The sequence below is a fragment of the Aulonocara sp. 'chitande type north' Nkhata Bay genome, linkage group LG14 (genome assembly GCF_057382095.1).
Source record: "Aulonocara sp. 'chitande type north' Nkhata Bay isolate Kocher_YH1m ecotype deep benthic linkage group LG14, A_spYH_male_GT1.1, whole genome shotgun sequence".
In the NCBI taxonomy this organism is placed as follows: Eukaryota; Metazoa; Chordata; class Actinopteri; order Cichliformes; family Cichlidae; genus Aulonocara; species Aulonocara sp. 'chitande type north' Nkhata Bay.
This window is the reverse complement of record NC_141357.1, coordinates 13,462,279-13,488,187: the sequence shown is the minus strand read 5'-3', so window position 1 is coordinate 13,488,187 and position 25,909 is coordinate 13,462,279. Positions and strand designations below refer to the sequence as shown.

At 43.8% G+C, this 25,909-nt stretch overlaps 1 protein-coding gene across 13 annotated transcripts in view; it reads left to right on the top strand.

The window, feature by feature from the left end:
* The window catches only part of mecom (MDS1 and EVI1 complex locus), a 126,271-nt gene that overhangs the window by 72,506 nt on the left and 27,856 nt on the right, over positions 1-25,909 (top strand). Inside the window, exon 1 of one of the 13 annotated variants that reach the window (XM_086261080.1) lies at positions 25,905-25,909. This exon is cut by the window's right edge and continues 892 nt beyond it. The exons of the other annotated variants lie outside the window; for them this stretch is intronic. The gene's annotated coding sequence lies outside the window, so the exon portion shown is untranslated. Of the gene's footprint in view, positions 1-25,904 lie in introns of those variants that run through there. 13 annotated transcript variants of the gene reach the window in all.

The window sequence follows — 25,909 nt, the reverse complement described above, 5'->3', positions numbered from 1 at the left end:
ACTGAATTTCTCTAGTCAGTGATGACTGTGCACATGAAAAATATAAAAGGATTATATTTTACCTTACCTCTCTCTGCCCAAGAAGATATGAACAATTGCTTGGGAAAAAAACCTTTTGAAGAACAACAATGTCCTTCTGCATCGTCTGTGGGGGCAGCAGTACTTGCAGATCTTATATATCGCGATATATAAAGCAAACTACGAACATAATCAGTTTAATTTCTTAAACATATGTGATGGGACTATAAGGCACATGGAGGTAACCTGGTCTTGATGAAGACAGGAAAATGCAGCTAAGGTGCCCTAATGAACGGAAAAAGACTAATTTTGGGAAAACCACATATCGAACTGTCATTCTTCTATAACAGTCAGTTTATCGGAAACAAGTGTATGCGCCAGAGAGTGAGAGAGAGAGAGAGAGAGAGAGAGTGTGTGCGTGTGTGTGTGTGTGTGTGTGTGTGTGTGTGTGTGTGTGTGTGTGTGTGTGAGTGAGTGACTAGCACACTGTACACTGAGCCAATAAAACTGAAAATTGGTGGAGTAAAACACTTTTGTTCTCTGGTTACACCACCAACCCCCTCCTCACCCCCCCCCCACACACACACACACACACACACACCCCATGTGCCCCCCAATGGTTTTCAACTGCGTGCTGGAATTTACACCTCTGTACCCCGAGGTCCACCTAGCCTTCCCACAATGCATCGCTTGGGGGTACATATTCCCCTCACTCTCTGACTATAGGTGAGAGAGAGCGAGAGAGAAATGGAGGAGGAAAAAAGAAGTCAGTAGTGAGAATAAGTAAATGACTCGAGACGTCTGGAGACGTTTTCTGAGGTGTTGCCACTGCTCAAATTCTGTCAAGGTGGGTACGAAGGTTACGCGGCACGGACACTGAACTTTGTGGGTGAAGAGGAAGGGGGATGAAAGGTTGCGCAAAAGTGTGACTGCCAGATGGCATTCCCCATCCACCAAGTCAGCACACCAAAAATCACATACGAACCCCACACCCACAGTAGCCTCAAAGGTGATATGTTCCTTAAGAAGTATGAAGTGTTTGTGTGCAAAAAGAGCAGCATGTGCACATGCATCTAATGTGTCTGGGGAGGGGGGCTGGGGGGTCGGGGCAGTATGCTTTTGAAATAGCTCACCGTTGGTCTTGTTTAATGCAGCCTCATGGCTAAAGAAGCTCAGTGTCTGTGTGTGTGTGTTGTGTGTGTGTGTGTGTGTGTGTGTGTGTGTGTGTGTGTGTGTGTGTGTGTGTGTGTATTGGATGGGAAGTTTAGCAGTATTGTGGATGGAGGATATTAAGAAAAAAAGAGGGGCGGGTGCAGCGGGGCATATTTCACAGTGGCACCCCTGCTGAGTGCTGTATACCCACATTGTTATGAGTGCACAGATCTTTAGGCCCGTAAAAATACCAGGGCTCCACTCAGCAGCAGCGTACAAAGGAGAGCCCTTGCGCTTTGTTACTCTCTCTCAAAAACGCCAAATGACATCAACCTCCCTTCCTTCTCGATCCCTTACTCTTTCTTTAATTCCTCCCCCCCTCATCCTCCCCTCGCTCCCCTCTCCACTCACTCTCTGTGTCTCTCTTTAAAGTGTGTGTAATGGTGTTGTAATTTCTCTGTCTGTCTATGCTCCGGGAGGCCCAGTGAATCGAGATGACTGTGCGCCGACTAAAGTTTCACAACATGTAATTAGGGCCTAAGTAGCAAGGTCAGTGCTGCCTGGTCCCGCGACTAGCCCTCTCACCTCTCCTGCCCTGCCCTGCTACAGCTATATCTCTCATCTGTCTTTCTGTTCAATTCACTTTTTAATTATGTCCCCCTGTTTTTGTTCCTTCCACATTACTTCTCTTTTTCTCTCTCTCTACCTGTGTTTTTTTCTTCCTCCCTCATATCCTTTCCCTTAAACGAGGCTCCCCACACCAGCTGTTTCAGATATCCACGCCTTCTCATTTAGATAAAGCCTGCCATCTTCCAAAAAAGAATGGAAATGATGTGACAGCCTCTTTATAGAAACTTTTTAATTTAATTGTATTTTTCTTCTCTTATAAATGGTTAATTGAAGTGCCGGAGGGCAGCATAGCTCAAAAGTCAATAAAACGTCCTCAGAATAGAAGTTTATAGGGGTTGTCTATGTATATAATTAAACCCTTCAGGCACTTTAGGGGGAAAAAAAAATCTGTAAAATAAATGGTTATGCAAGACCGGGGCTGGTGAGAGAGCAGATCCAGAGAGACAGAGGAGAGAAAGATAAAGAAAGGGCAGGAGACGGGGGGCTATTAGGACAGTGGAGCACACAAATCAGCGGGCTTACCGACACCTCAGGGATGCCTTCACAGTGGCTGACAAGAGCAATACTCCACAGCGCTGTGCCTCCCCAAAAAAACAACAATCCAGGAAGGAGAAAGCCTCCATTGACATGTTTTTTCATTAAATGATGAAAGAGACACCTTAAAGGATTTTTTTAAGTTGCCTGTTTTCTATGTGTGATGTCACTTGCTTCGTTAGTTTTGTTGTTTAGGCGCATTATGACATGCAAGGATATACAGTGCATTTTAAAAATCACCTCAGGAGACTGTCCTGTTCAATCATTTGTGTTTGACTTGTTACTGAAAATATGCACACTGCTGGATTCCCGAGGGGAACTGGTCGAAAACATCGGTAGCGGGCTGCAGTGACTGGTTTAGGGTTACGCACACATAGACATCGAAAAAGACAACTTATATTTTAATGGTTACACCATACTTTAGAGAACAAGAGAACCCATTAAGACACCACTGGTGTGTTGCTCTAACACAGGGAGGTCCCGGCGATCACAACTTTGTTTGCGTATGCTCAGAAAGCATATAGTTCTTTCCACATGGGTTTTATGACTTTGTCGAGTGTCACTTTTAATGACATTCATATATCCACCACATGTATTTTACTGCTGCACATCCCCCCCGCTACTGTCAACCATGTACGGTTGAATGTGTTTTCATTCTCCTCGCACATCCATATGTGTGTTCTCCTGACACATCTGTTTGCATGTCTGTGGATGTGTGTGCGCTTGTGTCTACTGCACTGGCCAAAGAGGTGGCCCTGCTTCTCCTGACTGATGATAAATGACAGCGCCAGGAGCAGATAACCCTCCAGGAGTTTTCACAGCGGTGTAGAACATTCTGAAACTCCCCGCTGACCTGACACACACTGCAGCCTCTGTCCTGTTTGTTTTCTCTGACTGGCTCTCTCTCTCTCTCTCCGTTTCCTTCTCTCTTTCTAACATCTCCGCAATTGCTCCCTCTTCCCTTCACCCCATCACTTTCTCCCTCCGCTCTGGTCAGTGATAGAGGAAGGGCCCAGAGCGACCTTCTCACTGTGGGCAGTACACTGTTCTTGGCGCCAGTCAGTCGCAGGAGCACCCCCCCAACACACACGAATCTCTAGCGAGGGGTTGGGGGGGGGGGTCCTGTTGCTTCTCATTCGCCAGTGTCTTGTAAAGAGGGGAGAGGGGAAAATCTAAAAAGAGTAGCTGATCTGTTATCAGGTAGCTGTGGCGCGGCTTGTGCCAGAGCTCCTGTCGTCCTTCTGTACATTGGGGTCTTTGTTCACAGATGTGCCATTTGGGCGTGTGTGCAAGCGTGGTTACAGTAGATCTGTGTTTTTTAGGTTGTTTTTTTTTTAAGAGAGATGTGGGTGGACAAGAGGATGCATGCACAGTAGCCTAAATCTGGAGATCATCAACGGCCCATTCACTTCTTAAATCAGATTCTTAAATGTCGGGGGGACGAGGGGGAGTGTGGAGGGCTGCAGGTAGGGTTATTATTGGGTAGGAGAGAAGGAGAGGGTTAAGAGGAGGAGGAAGAAGAGGAGAAGGGGAGGTGGGCTGCTTTTTTACAGCCAGGCAGCAGCAGGCTCTGTTTAAAATGAAGTAAAGAACAGATCCAACTGCGTCATTAACTCTCAATTACAGCCATAAGGCTAGCAGGCCAAGCTGAGCTTAACTGGTGTGTGTCCGTGTGTGTGTCTGTGTGTTTGTGGGGTATCTGTGTAGGTTAGAAGCATTAATCCATGGTGATGGGAGCTCATCACAATGCGTGTCTTACGTCATGTAAAATGCAGACTGCACACAGCACACACTGAGATAGCAGCCATATTAATTTATGCTTGACAGTATGCGTGCCACATTTGCAGGGTTTTGTGTGGAAGTTCATTTAAAATGCATTTTAAAAGATGATCCTACATTAGTAAAAGTATTCTGCACTATTATAGAATTGCCCTTGTTTGCCTATAATAGAGTACGTAGACAGGGAATTTATTTACATACATATCGAAATTCATCACAAAATATATTTTAATGGCACTTTTTTCCCTGAGCCAACAATAACTCTAACCAGCTGATTAAGATTTACAATTTAGAGTTTTAATGTTGCTGTTAAACTCTCCAAGTGTCAGCTAGGCTCCTGGCAGAAGACAGAAGTCATAGGAAGTGCTGAGTGTATGAGGAGACAATTGTAAAATCTATAAATCTGAGACAGCCTGAATAAAGTGGAAATGGATTTCCCACACGCAATAAAGGCAAAAGCAAGAGAGGGGAGCACAGCTGTAACCTGTTAGGATCATTTTGCTTAATTAAATGTTTCTATTAAAACAAACAAAAAAAACAGATTTCGTTTCCTTGGAACGCTGTCATTTAAGACGCCGAAGCACAAACACTTAAATAGTCATCTCTGCGTCTGAGCCTTTCCCAGCCTTGCCTCTCTTGTAGATGAGCAGCTGGTGATCCAGATGACACGCATTGCCCGCACTGGACTGAGATGAATGTGTGTGTGTTTGGTTTTATATACAGGCTTTTCTATTTTGCAAAAAACTGAGTGTCAGCATGTATACAAACAACCACTGAATATTTAGGGTCCTTAGCTTTTAGATTAAATTACTTTAGAGCTGTCCTTTATTAAATGTTGACAGGTGTACAGATATGACAGACACTGAGTCAGACAAGCAGATGCACAAATAGACAGGACGGGAAGAGCATTTACAGATAAACCACACAAAGAGGGAAAGACCAGATGTGTTGGGGTTTCAAAACAGTTGCTTGTGAAGGGTATTTTTAGGTTATCGTTGCATGTAAACCATGCAATGTAAACCATCTAATTCAGTCAAGGCTAGATGTATACGCTACAAAGTGGATTTTAAAAGTCCCTCTTGAACTGTCTGGTCTCTGGGATGCCACAATGACAGTCTTGTTTTATTGGTTTTCTTTGAGGACATTCACATTCGGACTGGCTCCCTGTCAGTGTTTTAGGTTACATGGAGTTCTTCTTGGCACCCAAAAGAGAGGTTGGACCTGACTCATATTATGCTCTCCTCTGGCATGCCTGGAAGGGTTACAACGCCAGGCAGTTTTTGGCTTGGCAGAGCACAGCTTGGCTTGGCGCTGCTCAGATTGGCGTTTCCATCAATACTGAATTGTGATGAATGGCAGCTACATTCGCAGTGCTCATCAGTGGCTTCAGTGACAGTGATCTCTGCGCGGATGAAAAATTTGTATGAGAAGCTTCTTGAAGCTGGTCGAGCATTGAACAAAAAGGAGGAAGAATATGCATGTGAGATGTACATAAAAGTCCATCTTAACCCAAAACACAAGTTGTTAAAGGAGCATCATACAAACCCAGTGCAGCTGCCATGACCATTATCAGTTACTGGCAACGGACGCTCTCCCAGTACAATGACTGTAGTATTATGTGTGTCATGTTTCTCATTTCCACGCTGTCTTTCAGAGCTTCCCTCTACCCCCTCTATTGTAGTGCTTCACTGTCCAATCATCTCATCCTCCCACTGTGTTTGTGTGAAGAAGCTTGTCCCCCTGCTGGGCCAGGGTGCTGGGATGCCAGGCTGAAAGGACCCAGGAAAGAACACTTTTGAACCCCTCTTGTCCCCCTGGTTTGATGCAGTGCATCTCTCTGTTGTTGAGTTCTTTGTCAGACACTCCAGGAGGTCCATCACTTCAGACCCTTCCAACAACAATGTATGAGCCTCCCACCCTCCATAAAATCCTCTCTTCCTTTGAGTGCTTCTATCCTGTCCTGAACATTGGAGAGAACAAGATGGGAACTCAGTCTCCCCGAGCATGTTCTGTTTGTAATTAGGGACAACTGGAATGCATCCTTGCATTCATGTCAGAGCAGACAAGAGAGACGGTCAGGTGAACTGTGCTTCAAATGAGCTGAGTCCAGTCACTGAATGAGTACAGTTAAAGTGATTACCCTATCCGGAAAAAAAACTGATGACAGTTAAATCAGCATTGCCAGGATAAATGTCTGATTCCTTCCTGTTTTAGTTTTGCTTTTGCAGAGATCCAGATGTATCACATATAGAATGTACAGAGAGAAAACTGGAACTTATCCCATAGGATCACACAAGCTGCATCACCAATGAGTTTTTGATGATTCTTGTCTAGCCTAATATGTAGTTACAAATACACTGAAGTAATTGTGGGTAAACTGTGAGTAAACTGGGTATACTTGTGTATACTCAACTACACACCTGTAGTGTTTCAATACTGTTTTGCTTTTTTTGTTTGATTTTTTTCACAGTAGTGACAAAAAATAATGTCCACAGAAACCAGACACTCATACAAAATGTTCAAAGCCCCCAAAGGAAATATTACTGATGGGCATCACTTTGGAATGTCCCTACTTTGAAAAGACTGATTCAGCTGTAGATCAAATTCGCATCTATTCTGCACTGAGGGTTTCTAGCTTTCCTAAAGCCATGTATATGAAACTTTCAGAGGGACTGCACATGTGAGAACCAGGGCAAAGACAGACTGGTGTGCTTTTCAGGGCTTTTCCCTGGGTACCTACTAGGGACTCTGATTGTTTGGATTGGTGATTTGGGATGTCCAGTGGGTCAGAGGGCACAATTATACACGGAGGCCAGGGTCATCGTTGGACTGCCTTTCTGACAACTCTTCTCAGATTAGTCATCTTGCTGGGCCCCCATCCCCCTTGTCACCATTACACTGACCACATTAGATACCTTTGGCTATCTGATCAAGGGTTTTGTTAATACAACCAAAAACTTAAAAAAGCAGAAGCCCTTTATAGAAACATATATTACAAATCGACATAAAGATGTTTGAAAAGCCCACAAAGTTTCCCACAAGATATGCAGTACTATTTATGCAGTAAGATTTGATTAAGCCTGGGAAAAAATATGAAATTGTCAACTTTTAAGACAAAATCAGAGTTTAGGGACCTCGGATAACACTAGATGTTATGAAAGTGCAACAGCTTGCAGAATCACCTGTACTAAGCCCATGTCCGTAAATTTTGACTATTATTTACATTTTTGTGAAATTGTTGTGCACAAATCACCTCCTCTGCAAACAATTGAAGGAGTTATATCATTTACATTTTACTGTAAGCATTTGATTCTTTTTGGATGTTTGAAAAGCCTTGAAAATTAAGCCTGTGAATCAGCACTGGAGAAAAGCATTAGAAATTACAATCACCTGGTAAATTCATTCGGTACCCCTGTTAAACTGCTCGTTATCACAAATATCTAATCAATCAGTCACATGTCAGGAACTCATTACAATTAGGCATGCAGAGATGGTCAAGATGACCAGCTGAAATTCAAACTGAATATCATTTAAGTGACTTGGCCATGGCGTGGCTGTTGGTGCCAGACAGGCTGGTCTGAGTATTTCAGAAACTGCTGACCTGCTGGGATTTTCCCACAGAACCATCCCTAGGGTTTACAGAGAATGGTCTGAAAAAAGAAAATATTCAGAGAGTGGCAGTTCTCTGGGGCTTGTTGATTTTCGAAAGGTCAGAGGAGAGTTCCAGATAGCCTCAAGGAAGGCAGACTATAGTAAGGCAATAGTTACTCAAAAAACCATTCGATAGAACCAAGATATGCAGAAGAGCATTTCTGAACACGGAACACGTTGAAGCCTTAAAGCACACGGTCAGCAGCAGCAGAAGACCACACCAAAAATGTATACAGATTCACCAAAATTGTTAATAGAAGACTGGGAAAAAACAATGCCTAATCTGATGACTGTTTGTCAGAATTTGACAAAAAAGGCCATGAAAGCCGGCTTATATGAAAAGTTCAGGCTGATGGTAGTTTAATGGTATGGGGGATATTTTCTTGAAACACTTTGAGCTATTCAGTGCCAGTTTAAACACCGCATCTTACCTTAGTATTGTTGGTGACCATGTCCATTCCTTTGTAGCCACAGTCTACCCATCTTCTGATGGCTGCTTGCAGCAGGATAACATACCATCTCACAAAGCTCTAATCATCCCAAACTGGTTTTCTAAGGTGACAGTGCAATCTACAGTCACTGGATCTCTGTCAAATACCATACTTTTGGGATGTGGTAGAACAGGAGATTCACATCACGAATGTGCAGCTGACAAATCTTCAGCAACTGAGTGATGCCATCATATGGACCACAGTCTCAGAGGAACTGGTCCAGCATCTTACTGAATCTATGCCACAAAGAATTAATGCAGCCCTGATGCCAAATAAAACCTGGTACTTGCAAGATGTAACTAATGAGGTGGCTGATGAGTTTCTATACTGAGCAGAGTAGCACTCTTTTTAGTAGTTTTAATATTGCATGTGCAGTTATGTCAAATGGTACATGCATTTCTTAACTTGGCTTAGCGTTGCATGCAGTTGTGACACACTATAACAACAGAAAAGAATTTACCACTCAGTGACCTCCAAATTTGAGTCATTTACCATGACTTTTTTTTCAGAAATTGTGGGTCTTTCCCTGCGTGACCACTGACAGGCCTTTACCGTAAGGAGCTGGAAAGGCTGAAAGGCTGCGTGTGTGCAGGAACACCCTGACTCCCCGGCTCTCTTCATGTGAATACATTAATTCATTTACCACTTTCGAGGTCGCCAAACCCAAATATTTGCCTCTGCACATATTTAATATTTATGATGACGAAAGCAAATATTGCCTGTTGGATTGAGTGACACAGAAAGGTCAAGCTCTGGGCTTGGCCAGAGAGGGCAGGAAGGAATGTTACTGGTGTGTGTGCGAGGGTGTAAATGTGTGTGTGTGATCCCCCGAGAGAGCCAATCCACATCATAGGAGCAGTACACACTGCCCTGTTTGCCTTGAAACACACATGCAAATATGACACGGGTCAGTAAACAATTTACTTGAATTTGCACATTATAGATTTGCAAGCTTAAAATTTCAACTTCTCTCCTAACAGGCCGTGTTGGTGAGAGCGCACATGTGGGTTTAAACGAAGGGGGAGCGTGTTAGCCTTTGGTTATATGGTTGTATTACGTGTTTACGTGTATTCGGATACACTGTGCTGTCTGTGTGAACGTGAGTCTACATCTTTGCATCTATGCTGTGCGAGTGCATGCGTTCCAATGAGGTGATCCATTAGGGAGGACAGTTTTACGAGCTGGTCTCTGATCTGGATCACCTCAGATGAGATCCTGTTTCCTTTGGAATGATCTCCCTCACAACTGATTCCGGCTCAAGGACTGCATGACTAAATAGTGCATATCTAATCTCTTTTGAACTGCAGCCTCATAGAAACGGCCTCAAATTCGAATATCAAGTTTGCCAACAAGCTCTACTTTCCGATTAAGTTGCACGTATATTTTGTAAATTTATAGCACCTTGCTTTGGAGCAGATTTGCAAGTTGAGCAAGCTGGCATGTAATAAAGACTTCAAGGGGCACTTTTAAATGTATCCGCTCAATTTCTTCTCTTCTAAATATTAACAGACGCACACCCATTCATTTTAGGCGTGCAATGGATGGATGTTAACTCAGCACACACCAAGTTTGTTGACAACTATCGAGAAACCTCACGTTGACCTCGAAGACCAAGAGGGATTGAGGAAGCCAAATCAGCAGATCCCTTATACACACAGATCACCTCTTCACCTCCTTACCCCTATCTCCTCACATTTTTGCCTTTTATCCTTTCTTTCATATGTGCTTTCTTTCTTTTTGCCCTTCCTTCTTTCGCCTCTGATAAGTTATTGTTCAAATTTGTGGAATGTACACAGACCAGTGGTCTCAATGAAGTTTTGGTTTTTGAAAGGCACTCGGCTCTCTTTTTTTTTTCCGCTCTTTCGGATATGAGTAAAGGAAGAAAGGGCCTTCATGGTAGGAGTGATAAGAGTCATTTACTGACAAAGAGACAAGAAGAAGAAGAAAGAAAGAGAGAAAATCTTGAGACAATATTTGACAGTGATTCACCCACAGTTTACACCACCAAGGAGAGATATGGACTTAGTGACCTAGTCAAGGGGAAAGCAGGTGTGAGGGCTCACCAAATTCTGTGTGTTTGAGAGTGTTCATGTGCGTGCCAGAAAGAGATAAAGAGGACAGAGGATTTTTTTTTTTCCTGCCTCGTAGCCTGTACCTGATAATTCCAACACACTTACCTCACTTGCGTGCAATTACATCTCAGATATAACAAGTCTTATGTGATAATAGCGGAAGAAAAGCAGCCACTTCTGCAGCCACTGTGACAACCCAGGGGACCAATAGCAAAGAGTAATGGAGACAGAGACAGCAAATGACTGAGCCGTGCTTGGACTCAAAGGACTCATCATATTAAAGCCCTTCATATTGGTAAAGATGGATGGACAGATGAACAAGTGGATGGATAAATGGGTGGATGGACTGATTGATGGATAGTTGCACTGGGTAATTCCAAAAAGGAGGAAGGCATAAAGCAACAGAGGAGCATGACTGTGCACGACATGCAAAAGAACAAGAACAACTATTGATGGGGTAAGAAGTGAAAAAGAATGGACATTACATATTTGATTAAGAGAGATTATATAACTTATAAAGGTATGTTTTTTCAGGTTTTGTCTCAGTAACGCGTTGCACAAACAAACAGATAAAAATCAGAAGAAGAAAAAACCCAGACTGACTCCACCTTCAGTACAGGAACAGAAGAAGCCTATTCCAAAGTACATGAAAAAAGGACACCAATCCTCATGTTCTTCACAGGACGACAGCTGAAAAAATATGGAGCTGTGGATATGTTGAGTGGGTTTTTTGAAAAAAAAAAAAAACTATTTTAGTCAACTTGTGTTTATTAGTAAAATAAAATAGCTGTTTTTGAAGGTCAATGGCATGCTCATAGTAGTGGGGTGTACCATGGTGGCCATAGTCTGGCAGCTGGCAGCACTCCCTCTCTTCTTTTGTCCACTCGAGCCATTTGATGCCATTGAAACAGGGCAAAGGCAAAGAGTTTGAGAGAGCAATAGCAAAGTGTTAGTGTTAAGGTGTAGGGCAGCGTGATGCAATGTGAGACAGAAGCTAAACGAGCTCTCTTCGGTTTGTATGTGGACTCCACTTCCTAAACTCTCACCCAGTTATTAACTTATCTTACACCCTCCTCTTCATTATCATCATCATCATCATCCATTGATCCTTCAGGTCACTTCTTTTATTTTAAAAGAAAGCTTAGGAGGAGAGGGAGGGGGTAGTGGGGCGGGGGACTAAATCACGTTTTTAATGCTTTAAAAGTTCCACACCTGCGAGTGCAAAGACAGTTTGAAACCTTATCTCCTGCGCTTTGTGTATCTCCCTTTTCTTTGGTGCGGGATATGAACAAATTGTGCATTGTGTTTAGGCAGGGGCCAGAAGGATTTCGAAGGAAGGAAGCCAGCGAGTCCAGGCTCTGCACAGCAGTAGCCTGAGACGGGAGCTCAGGAGTGATTCCATGTGTAAGATTCCTTCCTTCTCACGGACAGTGCTAATGAAGTGTGTGCACCCTTTGTTAGGCGGGCTTAGCATTATGGCAAGCATTTACTGCACAGACTCTAGGCTAGAAAGATATTATTTTTTTAAAAAGAACAAAAAGAACATAAAACATGGAAGGGATGAATCTCAGCTAAGGCCATGAAATAAATTTTGAAGTATGTTTTTTTTCTGTAATTTTTCAAAGTTTGATACATTTCCTATATATAAAAGTATGCAAGTGGGAGTACATCACCATAAAGTTATCAGAGTCTTTATCAGAGTCCATATCCACTGTCATGCTCTCTTGTCTCTGCTCTGCTGAATGCAGATGAGGGAGGAAATTAGCCAGTGTGGGAATATCAGAAGAGACAGATACCCATGTCACCATGTAGCCTAATAGAAAGACTCCTGTTTTCAATTATAGCCAACTGTAATGATGATGCGATGTGAGCAGCAAGACAATAGTACAACTGCTGCTCTACAAAGTCGCTGTCTAGTGCCTGAGAGGGAGTGTGGGGAGGGAGACGGGAGAACAGAGGGGAGGGGGTGTTGAGCTAAAGAGTTGAGGAGGAGGCAGAATGATGGGAAGGGATGCATTGGAGGAGCAAAGTAGTAGTATGCGAGGAATAAACCTTGTTTTTTAACATCTTTTTAAGGACATTCACACACTGTCATGTGAGAAGAAGGAGGGGGAGCAAACCTAAATCAAACATGCACAAAGATCTAAATAATGGCTTAAAATGTACTTTAGCAAGTAGTGTTGCTGTGTCTTGTCTGACAGAACACAGACAAATCACAAATGAGGCACTCCAGCTGTTGCTTTTTTGTTTCCTTTTCTCAAATCTACTGTGTTGACTTCTGTTATTACTGCTGCCAAAGTCTTCATTGCAGTTCTCCAAGGGACTGGAGAAGCTACCAAGTAGATTCAAACACAGCAAGCTTCCAGCTCTCTCGACCTATTTTACTCCCACTCCACACTCTATCTGTCTTGCTAACCCTAGCGTGACCCAAACATGCAGCCAGTGAGTTCGATGTGTTTTCTATGGACATACAGAGAAGGTATGGAGGCTCCAAACCAAACCTCAACCATGCCAGCCCTATGAGGGAAGGAGGGGCCCCTTTTTGAGGAAGTCATCACAGAGTCCAAATAACAGGGCCATCTCTGCCTGGGGCCCGCTGTCAGGCCAATGATCGATGGCCTCAACCTCAGATGCCTGCCTTAACTGGCCAGTGGTGAACAAAGAGGGGCAAATATAGAGACAGAGAAGGGGTCATCCCTTCCACTGAGGGACTGACAGTCAGCCAGAGAGAAGGATGGAGGGAGGACAAGAATGAAGGAGGGAGGGAGGTAGTGTAAACCCCAGCATGTTGATTGCTAGTCTCCTCTTTGATTCAAAAAACAGACATGTCGTGCTGTTTTATTTCGTTTGTAACATGTCCAGAAATCTCCAGCACTGAGACAGCGCTACATTTTAGTGATTGCAGCTCCCACAGCTGTGGCCACAGGAATGTAGCCGGCGCTCCTCGCCTCCTTCCTTTCCTCTCCATCTTGCTGTCTATCTCTTATTAAAGTCATCTCTCGTTTCCTCACCTCTGTGCCTACCCTCATTCTCTCAGTCTTTCTGTCCTGAGGTGATGACTCTGGCTCTTGTGAAGTCTCTGATTAACACTGAGAGCCATTTTACCAAGAAGGCCTTCTTCCTCTTCACGTTCCTCTTCTCTCCTCTTTCCATTCTTCAACTTAGCTAGCATCTGTCTGAAGGGGGCAAAGCCCAGGCTAAGAGCACAACCCGAGCTATAAGCTTTGCCAATGGCCTGTTTTTGACAAACCAACTGCAGTGGCCAATGTCTCCCTTTAGCAAAGTCCCATCAGTAAATGAGAGGGGGGAAAAAAACGATTTTCAGCCAGTCTGCTGTCCCCTTCCAGTTGACAGTGGATAGCTTATTTTAAAGGGTTTTAACAATCGCTACTTTCCTTCAGCTGTGCCAAATGAGACTGACGAGACCCAAGCCCGACTCCAGATGTGCACAATGAGAAATAGGCAGTGTTATTGTGTCATCTGGCAATTTGGATTCTTTGAACAGTTTATGAACACGTCTCACAGGAAAGCCATGAAAATTGTCAATTAAATACAGTTTTGAGAGAATGAGGGGCATTGTTGGTAACAAGTGAGAGCTGAAGCCCTGCTTTTGAGTGAGAGGGAGGCCAGTATGAGAGCAGATGAGCTTTTCTGCATTTGCTATATATAAGTCAAATTAAGCTGAGTGAATGTATTTGACCTTTCACCCAGTGACTCTTTTCTATCACACTCTCCAACTTATTCCTCGTCTGGTTGTAGTATGCCTTTAACTACCCGTCTGTGGAACTGTTCCACATCTCCACCAACATAATTGAATGCAGTTTCACATATGCATTCCTGTTTGTTTCTCCCTGAGAATGAAGACTTAATTTTTCTCTTATTTGTGTCTTTGAGATTGTCACCTCTCAACTGTTCATGCATACAGCCCATTCTCCCTTGACTCTTCTTTAATACCCAGGCTGTTAATCCTCATACAGGTCAGAATAAGGAGCATGAAAAACTTGATTTTTCAGAGGTTTATGTACAAAAACCAACCTGTTATCACAAAACTACAGGCATATGTTAAAGGTGTAGAGGTCTAGCTTTAGGTTTAAGAAAAGGTCTTATTTTAACTTAAAATAGAGTATCCTAAGATTAACCCAACATCTTGAAAAAGAAATCCTATTAGGGTGCACTGTATTGAAATTCCTGATCAGGCATCCATATATGACACGTTGGTGATGGGTTGAGTTTTAATATTACCTCACACTGTGTGTCAAAGCACCACCACCACAACTTTCATCTAATTAGTCAAAATTATCATGTCAGGAGAGCAACAGAGAGCAAACTGATGAACTAAAAACACTGAATTTCTGTCAGTAAGTGCAGTTAATCTTAACTTAAGCCATTTTATTCTAGCAGAGGTGCATGTAAGAACATCAAGCTAAAGTCACACAGCGCTGCAGACTGGTCAGTAACCCCCTGGCAACCAGCAGTCGCTAGGGAAAATGTGCATTCACTAAATCCGAACCAACTTACCAATGAAAGTTTTAATTTCATACATCTGAATTTCAGACTGTAGCGGTTGCTGAAGGTCACAAGGACTTTTGCCTAAACCACACAGACAATTTCCAGCAGTTTGAATGTTTCTAAGGCGCACTGTGTGTTTCCTGCTGTGTGCTGTCTGTGAGAAAGAAAATCTACACATTATATCCGGATTCTCCCAGGATGGGCTATAAAGGCCTCAGTGTAATAACATTAAAAATTCATCACTTTCATTCAAATGCACAATAAACTCAGTTTATGCTTTTATTGTTGAGTTTTGCTGTTTGGGATTACAAAGAATTAATTAATTAGAATTCATTGTTTAAAGAGGACGTTACCTTAAAAACTCATAAGGGAAAAAAAGTCACTCGTCGGTGTAAAGTACATAATGATAAATGAACCTGTCTCTAGTTTACTTTACAGGCCTTTAATCTGGTTTAGACACTCTGAATAAGCACCTTAAGGACTTCAACTTTAATTAATGATTCTCTGGAGAGGTGACCAGGGCAGCCAATAATTAAAGCTGTTTTTCCTCACCGTGTACCTCACAAAGATCCCAATCATTTATGTCCTCCTCCTCATGTTCTTGTAGCCCTTATTTCTTTGCGGGTAGCATTATCTTTGGTCATTGTATAACTTTGTTTAATAATGACGAACATACTGCACTGCAATACGTGTGGTATCTTCCTAACTAGTTCAACAAGTTGTAGTGTATCTTCTTTCTCTCAGACGTCCAGACAGAGATAATTAACAGGAAGGAAATGATTCAAGTCTGTGCAACAGTGAGGATGATGTCTAGAGGAAATGACCACCGATGACCAACAGGAGAAGAGAGATGACTGAGTTCGAAAGGTCCTGTGTACGTGTTTGTGAGGTTGATGCCTAAGCGTGTCTGGCAAAATACAAGCTTTGCTCTTGACTTTATTCCATTCAGGTAAATGATATAATTTAATGAGCAGTGTGCACTGAAGCATGTGATGACCACGTCTGAATTCCATCATAGAAACATGATGCCTTCAAGAACCAACGGTGTAAAAACAGGATGTGTGGTGAAATCATAGACTATGCCTCTATGCTGAGTCCCACCCCACAACGGCAGTACATTTTTAAGAAAATACTCTTATCACCTGAATTTAGCACCCTTGGTTATTTAAAAGTGTAGACCAATCACACGGTACACTGTGAGAGTCAAAATGTTTGGTGAAAATGATTCCTGATGCCTGATCCATTGACATAACTACGTCGCATCTACATCTCGTGCATTCTTAACTGTGGAACCAAATGTACTTTCGGATCATTCGGTGTATCTAAGATATTATCTGATTTTCCTGAAAGAACTTGGAATCCAGTTTCAGGTCAAGGTACATGGTTGTTTAGCCCTTTATTGTTTTCTGTCTCTCTCCATTGCAACTGCTTACATTACATTCATCTGTGTAGCTACAAAGCTGCAGGTGGGCAGCATTAGAATGCTGAAGGAGGACTGCTGATCAGATTAGATTTTGCACTCGGTCGGTGCATTCATCAGTTGGTGCGTGTTTGTGTATATGTGTTTGTGTGTGGCAGATCATTTGGTCCGCTGCTTTAAGACAAAGGGGGCCCTGGTCCAGTTTACTCCCATGGGTAGGGTACCTTTTACCTAAAGACAGAAAGACAGAAAGAGAAAATGACACCACGCAGCTTGTCGGGCTCTCCAACATTCACTCCTCCACACTACTTTATGGGAGGGTCAAGGTAGTTAACCAGTGGCAGGCGTTCAGATGGGTTCTGCTCTGACTTCAAACAGGGAACATTATGGGCGTGTGCGCTCACAGGATATTGCACTGTAAGGCCACTGAACACGGCTGGGTTTGAGAGAGGAGGCTTTGTATTGAGCCCATTAGAGTCCTAAACCGATACTAATGAAGCCGTTTCCTGTACAAACGGGGCGGCTCGAGGGAAACTGGTTCGAGTTTTTAATAAGACCTCTCCAATCCCAGTTAAGATGCTGAAATTTTTTATCTGGGTACTGAGTGGGTTAGTACTGGTTCCAAGCCGAACCTCCCTTTGGAAAAGTTAATTACACATGATTAATGGAGCGTTTTCCTTCCAATGATATCTGTGACAGCACAAAGCTGTCGTAAGGCTTGTCAGGCCCAATTCGAGCTGAATAAGTATTTATGTGATCGCATGTGATGGGCCTCCTCTCACCAGCACCAGCCCTCATCAATCAAGCCCTGCTGCTCGCAGTAGTGGGAAATTGGTCTATCAGCGCGGCTACCCCCTCCACCCCCGCTGCCACCACTGCCACCGCCACCTCCCTCCCTCCCCATTCAATCAGGCCTGAGGCTACAATGCTTCTTTAGCTCTTACTTCTGACCAACGCAGGGGTCACAGGGGGGAAAGTGGGAGCTAGAGCTGAGCCCATCCATTACAGCTCTTGTTTCTCTCGGTGGCAGCCGGACGACGGGATTCTATTAAGAGCTCCGTCTATTCAGCACTGAGATTACACCAGGGCCCTCTCTCCAAGCACACCTCACCACCAACCCCCGAGCCCTCACCAAAACCCTATACCCACCCTCGGGGCCTTATAGCCCTCCCCACCACCACCACTGCCACCAACCCACCTCAGCTCTGTCGTGCTTCCCCTCCCCAGTTCCACCCCCCTTCTACACTTCCCCCTGCTAGTGTTTTTTCTTTCTTTTTTTCTCTTTTTTTTTAAACAACCACAATGACAATAATCACAGAGAGAAAGATAGAAAAGAGAAAGAGACAGAAAGACAGGAGGAAAAGCTTGGGGTAGAATCAGAGCAGACACCCTAACATGAACCTGCTCCTGCTTGGGATGTGGACAAACACACCGTCTGCCTGTCTGAACAGGATTTGGCCTAGGAGCCGCACACACTTAAAGGGAATGTACACACACACATCCAGAAGGCATAAGCATACCCTCCATCTCAAACAGACACAGAGCTTCAGCACCTGGCTTGAAGATCGGGACAATCTTCCCTTCAGTATAAACACACTTAGATGGGTAACATCACAAACGCAACTCTGCTGCAGTTACGTCGTAAACACCCACCAGCACCAGATCAAACTGCCACTCCTAAAATGTTTAAGAAGCTCGTTTATCTCCCGCTGGCCTGAAGAGACTCTTCATTTACTTAATATGTGTTAGCTCTTGAGAGAGAGAAAGAGGGGGGAGTGCTGCTGGGGTCGCGCCCCGGCTTGGATGGATGGGGGTCTTCCTGTCAAGGAGAAGGAGAGAGACAGCGCTCCTGTCAAACAAACAGAAATTTAATACGTTGCTTTCTATCAGGATGTCCACAGTGTGTACATACTCTCTTGGGCTTGATTATGAATAACCCCTTCTATCTTATAAACAAGTGGAGTGAAGACATTCATCAGGGATAGAGAGGTAAGGGTGTGAAGGTGGAATGTTCCCTCCTCCTACGAGAGCCAACTGCTGTATTTCTGCAATGAAGGGGATGATAGAGCGCAAAGTACATCAGAGAGGAGACAAAAAAAAAAGCTGAAAAAAGAATGGATGTAGAAAGATCTAGGACAGAAGAAGCAAAGGATTATCATTAAAAAAGCGAAAGGAAAGAACAGACAAGAGGAGGAAATGTTTTTTGTGTGCATGGAGAGGGCGTGTGCTAAGTGCGGTTTCACTGCATGGTTTGGAGTTTGGCAGCTCACATAGGGGTTAACAGGATCGGAATGCTTCTTCAGTGGCAGCGTAATCAGCACCAACTTCCTCTAATTCAGAAACCCTAGGCCTCGCTCTCCGCCTCTTTTGTTTCAGCCGGTGCTGTGCTGACAGCGTGGAGGAAGCAGCCGTCTGACAGTCAGGGGAGATGTTGAATGTGCATAAACATGGTTTCCAGGGAAGCAGAAAGAGAGAGTTAAACTGACAAACTTCTGGGTGATTATTGTGTCTGTGTGTTGATGGCCGCTCGAGCCGTCTGTGCACCTAGATATACGTGGACTTGTCAGTATGTTTTGGCGGTGTTTTGCCCACATTGCCGGCCTCTCCCAGGGGGGAAAAAAAAAGAAAAAGAAAAAGCAAGACGTGAGTGAAGGAGGCCGTGTGAGGGATACTCTGCACACTAGCTGCCAGGCCAGTCATCTCCAGCTGCCAGCCGGAGACTTTTGTCTTTGTTAAATGTTCTGTGACAATGAGATTTTCCAAAGTGCCACCAAGATAAAGAAGTGGATCGAGAAGGGTGGAGGTGGGAGGAATGGGTGGTTTGGGGGGTGGGGGCTCTGATAAGAGCTGAGATGGTCTGGTCATAGTCCAGCAGCCCTTCATCACTGCTGCAGCCCCAGATATATCTCCTCTGTGTCTCCGAAGCACTCACATACACACCTTCATCATTATGTCTCTCTCACGCCTTCACAAACTAATACACATACCCAACAAATGCACCCAATTTCAACACACACACGAATACACCTCTATTCCATCACTACAGCTCTAGATCCTCAATCGATCCTCACAGCCCCTCGGCCCCTGCCAGACACCTGCAGGTGATTGATCCCCAAATCAGTCCCTCACAACCCCAGTGCCATAAAAACCATAACAACCCATCATAAAAGCTGATTTATCTTCACCTAGTGCCGGGCCTCACAGTTAGAATATTAACCCAAAAGTGTATGACACCGGGATGATTGGTTTGGAATTGAATGAACTTGGGGAGTATCGACGAGCTTGTCTGATGGGTCATATCAAGTCTGACTACTGAAATGTGCCAAGTGAGATTGCAATCTCTCAAGCCCAGGCCTTCTAGAGACTTATACACAAACAGGAGGAGTTTTGTTGGACTCTTTGCATTTATTCATGTAAGTCTGGCTCTGTGTCTGGATGACTTTCGATAAAATCACAGATGTATTCAAATGTATTAAAGCAGACTGATTAATTATGCTCCTGTTCACGTTTATCATGAAGCAATGTGTCAGTATAAACTAGAGCTCATATGATTTTACAGCATTTTGAAATTTTAAGTATATTATATATGAGCATGGTGGCTCAGGGGTTTGCACTATTAGACCCTGCAGTCAAACCCCAGTAGGTCCCTTCGGTGCAGATGTTCTCCCCTTGCTTGGCTTCTGGAGCTGGGTTTTTTTTTCTTCTCATCCCAGGGCCCACACATAAAAACAAAAAAGATTCTTAAACTTTAAAGGTTCACTTCTTAAATAAAGGTTTAACACCGATAGGTCAACTACATCACTTTCCTCCAGCCTTGTAGATATTTTATCGTAAAAGCGAGCGACAGAAAGGTTGCATACAATATGAACGACGCGTCACTGAGTCTGCTCGACATGACAATCGTTTTTTTTCCTCCGTTGTTTTTGTTTTTGACTTTTTCTGTGTTGTTTCCGTGTGTGTCCGTCCATGTGTGTGTTCCTGCAGAAAATTGTGCCCAAGCCACATTTTAATGAAAGCTCTGGATCAGAGCGGTGCCAGAAGCATGATGTTCTGGCAGCAGCATCAGCATGTGCCCTGTACTCCGCAGTGCAACAAGCTCCTGGGTTAAATATAATCCCAGTCTAACTCAGGGGCCTCTTTGATGCTACTGAAAGCCAGTGAAGCCTTTAATGGGAGCCACTCTGTGTTCCTGTGTTATGTGTGAGCCGCTCAGCTTTCCTTCATTTTAAGGTTGTTGCAACTGATTTGTTGTTTTCCGAGCTAATTCTGACTTTAATCATGTCCACGTACGCTGTACTGGGTAGCAGATTCCTATGCCTGCATGTGTGTGTGGTCCAGGTATTCCTGTTGGGAGGGGGTCTAAATGTGTTTAGAAAGCCACATTACTGGGACATGTCTTCCTTACAGGGACTAAGTTAACCTGAAAATATAAGTCTTTTGCTTTTTTTTAGATGAATAGAGGTTTTAAGGTTAGGTTAGAGTGAAGCAGCAGTTATATTAAAGGTTAGTGAAAATCTCCAGGAAATGTAAATCAGTGTAATATCCTCTTGAGTCACAACTATGTGGGTTTCTTTATATGTCATGATGAACAGACTGAACACACTTCCACAGTCTGCTTACACAAGAATACTTTCCTCCTTTCTCACTTTTCAGTTTTGACTACTTGCAAAGTTGAATATAAAAATAGCCATTATACACTCATGTTCCCCTCTTTTTTTTCTCTACGACACAACAAGCGCTTCCCCCCCCCCCCCCCCCTTCAGTTTGAGAAAAAAACTTCCAATAAAAGCGAATACGCAGAAGAAACAGAGTGCCTGTGTTTGATCTGCTGCTGGGTTTTTTATTTAGATTTCTGAGAAGTATCAACCTATTTTCAGTTGTTTCCTGTTCAGAATCAAGTTAGCTGTTATCACAAGGCTGCCGGGATCATTTTCTTCGGTCGCAGCGAAAAGCTGTAACGTCCTTGTCTGATATCCACCAACATTAAAATATTAGCCTTCCAATTGGACACGGTGTGTCAAAGGCAGCTTGTCACAGTATTACAGCTGAGTCCTGACTTTAAACGTGAGAAGAGAGCTCAATAAATGTAATGAATGTGTGACACTTGGACATCTGAAGTGCCGTGTTCAGTTCCATACCACTTTTACCTCTTGTACATAAAAAGCCTCTTTTAAAGATGATATCTATGAGCGTTTTAGAGCCAATTTGTTCTCCCTGCGGCAAAAGGCAACATGCTCTAATTACCTCCCCCCACCTTCTCCACTGAGGCTGGAGGTGGAGGTGGTGGGGAGGTGTTTAAGTTTCCAGTCTGTCCAATGCGTATGGGAGCTGTGTGCCCACTGAATTTATGTTTCACAAACCTGACCTTTGACACTTGTGCAGCTTTATCACACCCAATAGCCCAAATACAGTGTGTCCCTATATGCCGAGGCTCTGTGGAGGAAGTGTCTGTGATTACCACAATCTGTACTACTTTGTGTACATCACTGCCAGCCCTCAGCCCCGTCTCCACTTCTCTTCCGCCTGACAGACTCTCAAGTCACTTAGGCCGCCATTGCTTCCTTCAGACAACACCATCAGGTTGCCTAAACCCAGTTAGCTTTGCATCTTATCTAATCTCACATTCGCCCTCTCCTCAGATTGTCTGAAACAGTTTAGTCCCTTACTGTCCCTTGTAGCACTTCAGCTTCTGCAGCAGAGATTGCCTCTCAGTTTGTTTGTTTTTTTCACGTTTTGTGGTAATTCTGTTGTTTTTGCATTTTGGAAATGATTTTTCTTTCATTTAATGTTTCGACTGAGAAATCCGTGAGTAATCCCACTCAGGGCATCGTGTCACTGAGTGGGTCACTCAGGGCATGAGGCTTGGTGTTACTTCCCAGTTTTGACACTTTCAAACTTTAAAGTGTCGACTTCAAAACGATTAAAAAATACACCTACCCACAAGGACACAAATGAAAGAATCCTCTACTCTTAAAAAAAAGGAGAAAAAAGAGTGCGCCCTGGATTATGAGCTCAAAGGGAAGCAAAGACAGTGCCAAAGCGAAAAAGACCATGTGCTAATTCAGCAAACACACCGGGCTTGTTCCTCGCAGGCCGCAGAATTTGTCAAGAAATCATCCCTCGCTCTCTCTGCCGGAATGCCTGCCTGACCCCCGGCAAATGAAAATAATCCAAAGTAATTAGAAGTGAGCCGGTCTGGTCCTGAGAGCCCCCGGGCGGCCGGGTAAACATGGCGGAGGGTCCGGGAGGGGCCAGTAGAGAGAGATGGAGGTGGGGGTGTGGAGGAGGGAGGGTGCTGACCTTGTCCACATAAAGCAGTGATTTATGAAGTGCAGGGCACAGCAGCAGGGCTTCTGTCTTCTCCCGCAGAACCAAATTACTGAGGTGGAGATTAACACGCCGCTCACAACGGGCCTACTTCCAGGCCCAAGGAAAAAATTTTATTTACATTTTCTCCTTTCATTTCCTTCGCCGTGTTTTAATGCTAATTGGCACCGTGCACATCCTCTATTAATAAAGACTCTTGAAACTGCGCCACTCATTCTCCTGCGCGCACCTATTGCCTGATGAATGCGCTAATTAAAAGACAAAGCCGCAGAGTGTTGTGCCGCCTGGAGCCTGACGTCTCTTTGAGCCCCGGGTGACTTTTTTTAACCACTTGATTGAATCGCCCCACATTTAGGCAGAAATAAAAAGCGAGGGGAAAAGGTGGTTGTGTGTGTGTGGGGGGGGGGGGGTATATAAAGTCACGATGGAGACTTAATGCAGCTTTTCGCCGTGTCAATAGGAGGTCTCGTCATGAACAGTGGAACTATTTCATGTGGATTTGGCCGCGATATTTTCTTTCTCTCCCCTCTCTCTCGCTCTCTCCTGAAGGATGTGCTGGAATGCACCACACAGGCCTTCCCAGTGTTTCCATGTGGCCCCTCGGCTGCAGCGGGTATAGGCTCTCCAAGTTCGCTTGCTGCTGGAGTCAGTTTGCAACCCACACGGGAATCCCCCCCTCTTCTCCAGCATGTCCCATCTGACTTTGCAGAGCACCGAAACTTAAATCACTTTTCTTTTTTTTTTTCTAAATAGAAGAAAATGCTTAAAAGATATTTAATGGATTTTTTTTAAGAAGAAGAAGGAAGTGTGTTAGCTCATGAAGCCGAATCTCAGATAATATATGAAGCTGATTGATCTTATAAACAAATAAAAAGTGTCTACATGCATGTGTGAATTTGTCTTTGCGTGACCGAACTCCTAAAAACAAACAAGAAAGCCGCAAGCAAAAAAAGGGGCCTGTTTGAGCAATTTGAGACTCCTTTTCAAGAATTTCACAGCACTTTAAACATTATCCGGATGCTGTACGTTTTAATCCTCCCCAATCAAATAAGTATGAAACGCTGTGTTGCATGATATAGTCGGAACTAACATACCCTGAAGCCTGCGTGTGTTTGGTTTGTAATTTGTTGATAAACAGCTTTTCCACCTCGCCATCCCACCGTTTGTCACAATCATTATGACAAAGGCGTGGAAATAATTCTGATAAAACGGGTCTATTAAATCCGGGCACATCAGAACGGCGTTTACGGCAAACAAAATATAAATTAGAGCAACGACTCGCAAATCATTCTCGCGGTTTATTAAAGGAACAAGTGTTTTAAATTCACCCCCATCGGTCTGTTCAGCGCGGACTCGAGAGCTTTTTATGGCAGCTCGTTCAGGTGATTATATATTCAAGTCGTACACATCTTTCATGGCCCACCTAGCATCTACACGCCTTGTTGTGTAGATGTTTTGCGCACAAGATTGAAAGTCAACAAAAAAAAGTAGACTTATAGCAAAGTAGGCTCGTTGCTGGGCACTTTTTTATTATTATTTGTAATGGATTTTTTTTTATTGTGTTATTATTTTGTCGCGTGACAGCTGGAGTCTGTTTTCCCTTTGCTAAAATATCCACACAAACTTAGATCGCTCGTGTGTGTAGAGATGACGCAGTGCAGCTGCTCAGCGCTGTCATAAATAGACATTCAAATCACCAAATTATACGTCACAAATGTGCAGGGTTTTATTCTGAATTTGTTTGTGTCGTGCGGGATTTTATTATGAAATGACAAAAGTCCGTGCTGGGTTTAGCTCACTTGACAGCAGCAACAAATCGAATCACCTAATTAGTTGGGTTTTTTTTTTAACTCTCAAGTCTCCACTCACACTTCTTTAGTGAGGTTCAGTTCAGCTGAGCACGCCATCTCCTGACTGGAAAAAGAATTGTAGCTTTTCCTTCACGTGCCCGTGCATGGAGATGGGGAGTGTTGGTAGGTGGGTCTGTGTATGTGAGAGGGGGTTGGTGCGGGGGTCATACCACCGTTACCCCAATTTACCCCCGGTGATACCACAAACCCCGAGAGTTTAGCCTCTTTTTCTCACATTTCCTCCTTTTCACAAAACCCCTCGCACTTCTCTCTCTATCAGGATCCTCGATCAGGACTCGGAGAGGCTGTGAAGCAATCACTTTCCCAGATTACTTGTATTTAATACACAATGCATCATAAAACAAATCCCTCATCCTGACAGGAAGAAAATAGAACAGCTCATTCGACTTGAGCTTTCCCAATTTATGGCTAAATTAAAAAGGGTTCCAACAATGGACAAGTCGAGGAGAGGCAGGAAATCAATGACCGGGCGGACCGGGGTCTCTCCTCGGTTCTCAAGGCGCGCGAGACGATGGGAATCGGTGGCCGGGTCCTGCCTTATTTACACATGATTTTTCCTGTCCTTCCTGCACATTTGCTCCGCGATTTCGCAAAACAATGGGTATTATCTGGGATGGAAGGTCAATGTCACAGTGTAAGGAGTTATCCATCATCATCTGCTCTCATCAGCCAAAGCCCCGCTCTCTCTGGCTTTATAAGCTGCCTAATAAACTCCGCTCACTGACAACAAGGACGTTTCTGTGTTATTCTCTACCCTTGTCAGATTGTTCACGGTATCAGTTTCAGCTTTAAACTGAGAGATTAAAACACACACACACTCAAGAAATACAATGTCCAACATTTGGTCTCATCTTGATGGCAAAGCAGATGCACGAAGGCGCACGCGGAGCTAAAAGGTTCTTTTTTTTTCTTTTCTTTTTTAACGCAGATTCAGAAATAACTAACCCAAGCTGATGTTGAAAAGTAAATGTGTTGTGTTGTATGTAGAGGTGAGCTTTGGAAAGCAGGTGAGTAGGCCAGGGTCGTAAGATGTGGCGCATGGGCATCAAATGGCCCGTATAGAGATTCCCAGATCTCAGTGTGTGAGAACAATTAGGCTGTTTATTATCATTACTACTATTATTACTAATATTATTATTATTATCACTCGTCCCCCCTGGCATACAGCTCAAGTCTGAATGATAAGATAGCTCAAATAAGAAACGTGTAACACACTGCAGCCCCTTTAAATTCAATTCTTAATAACGACAAAAAAATGTCGAGAGGTTTAAGAAAAGGTGGATAATAATTCACGACTTTGATGCGTATGTTCCTTCATTAAATTGTGCAGACTGTGTGTGTGTGTGTGTGTGTGTGTGTGTGTGTGTGTAGTTCATCCCTTTATAAGCCCCCATCCCGACCTCTCCCTGACCCCGCTCACCCTTTCCAACCCCGGGCCTCTGTCACTTTAAAATT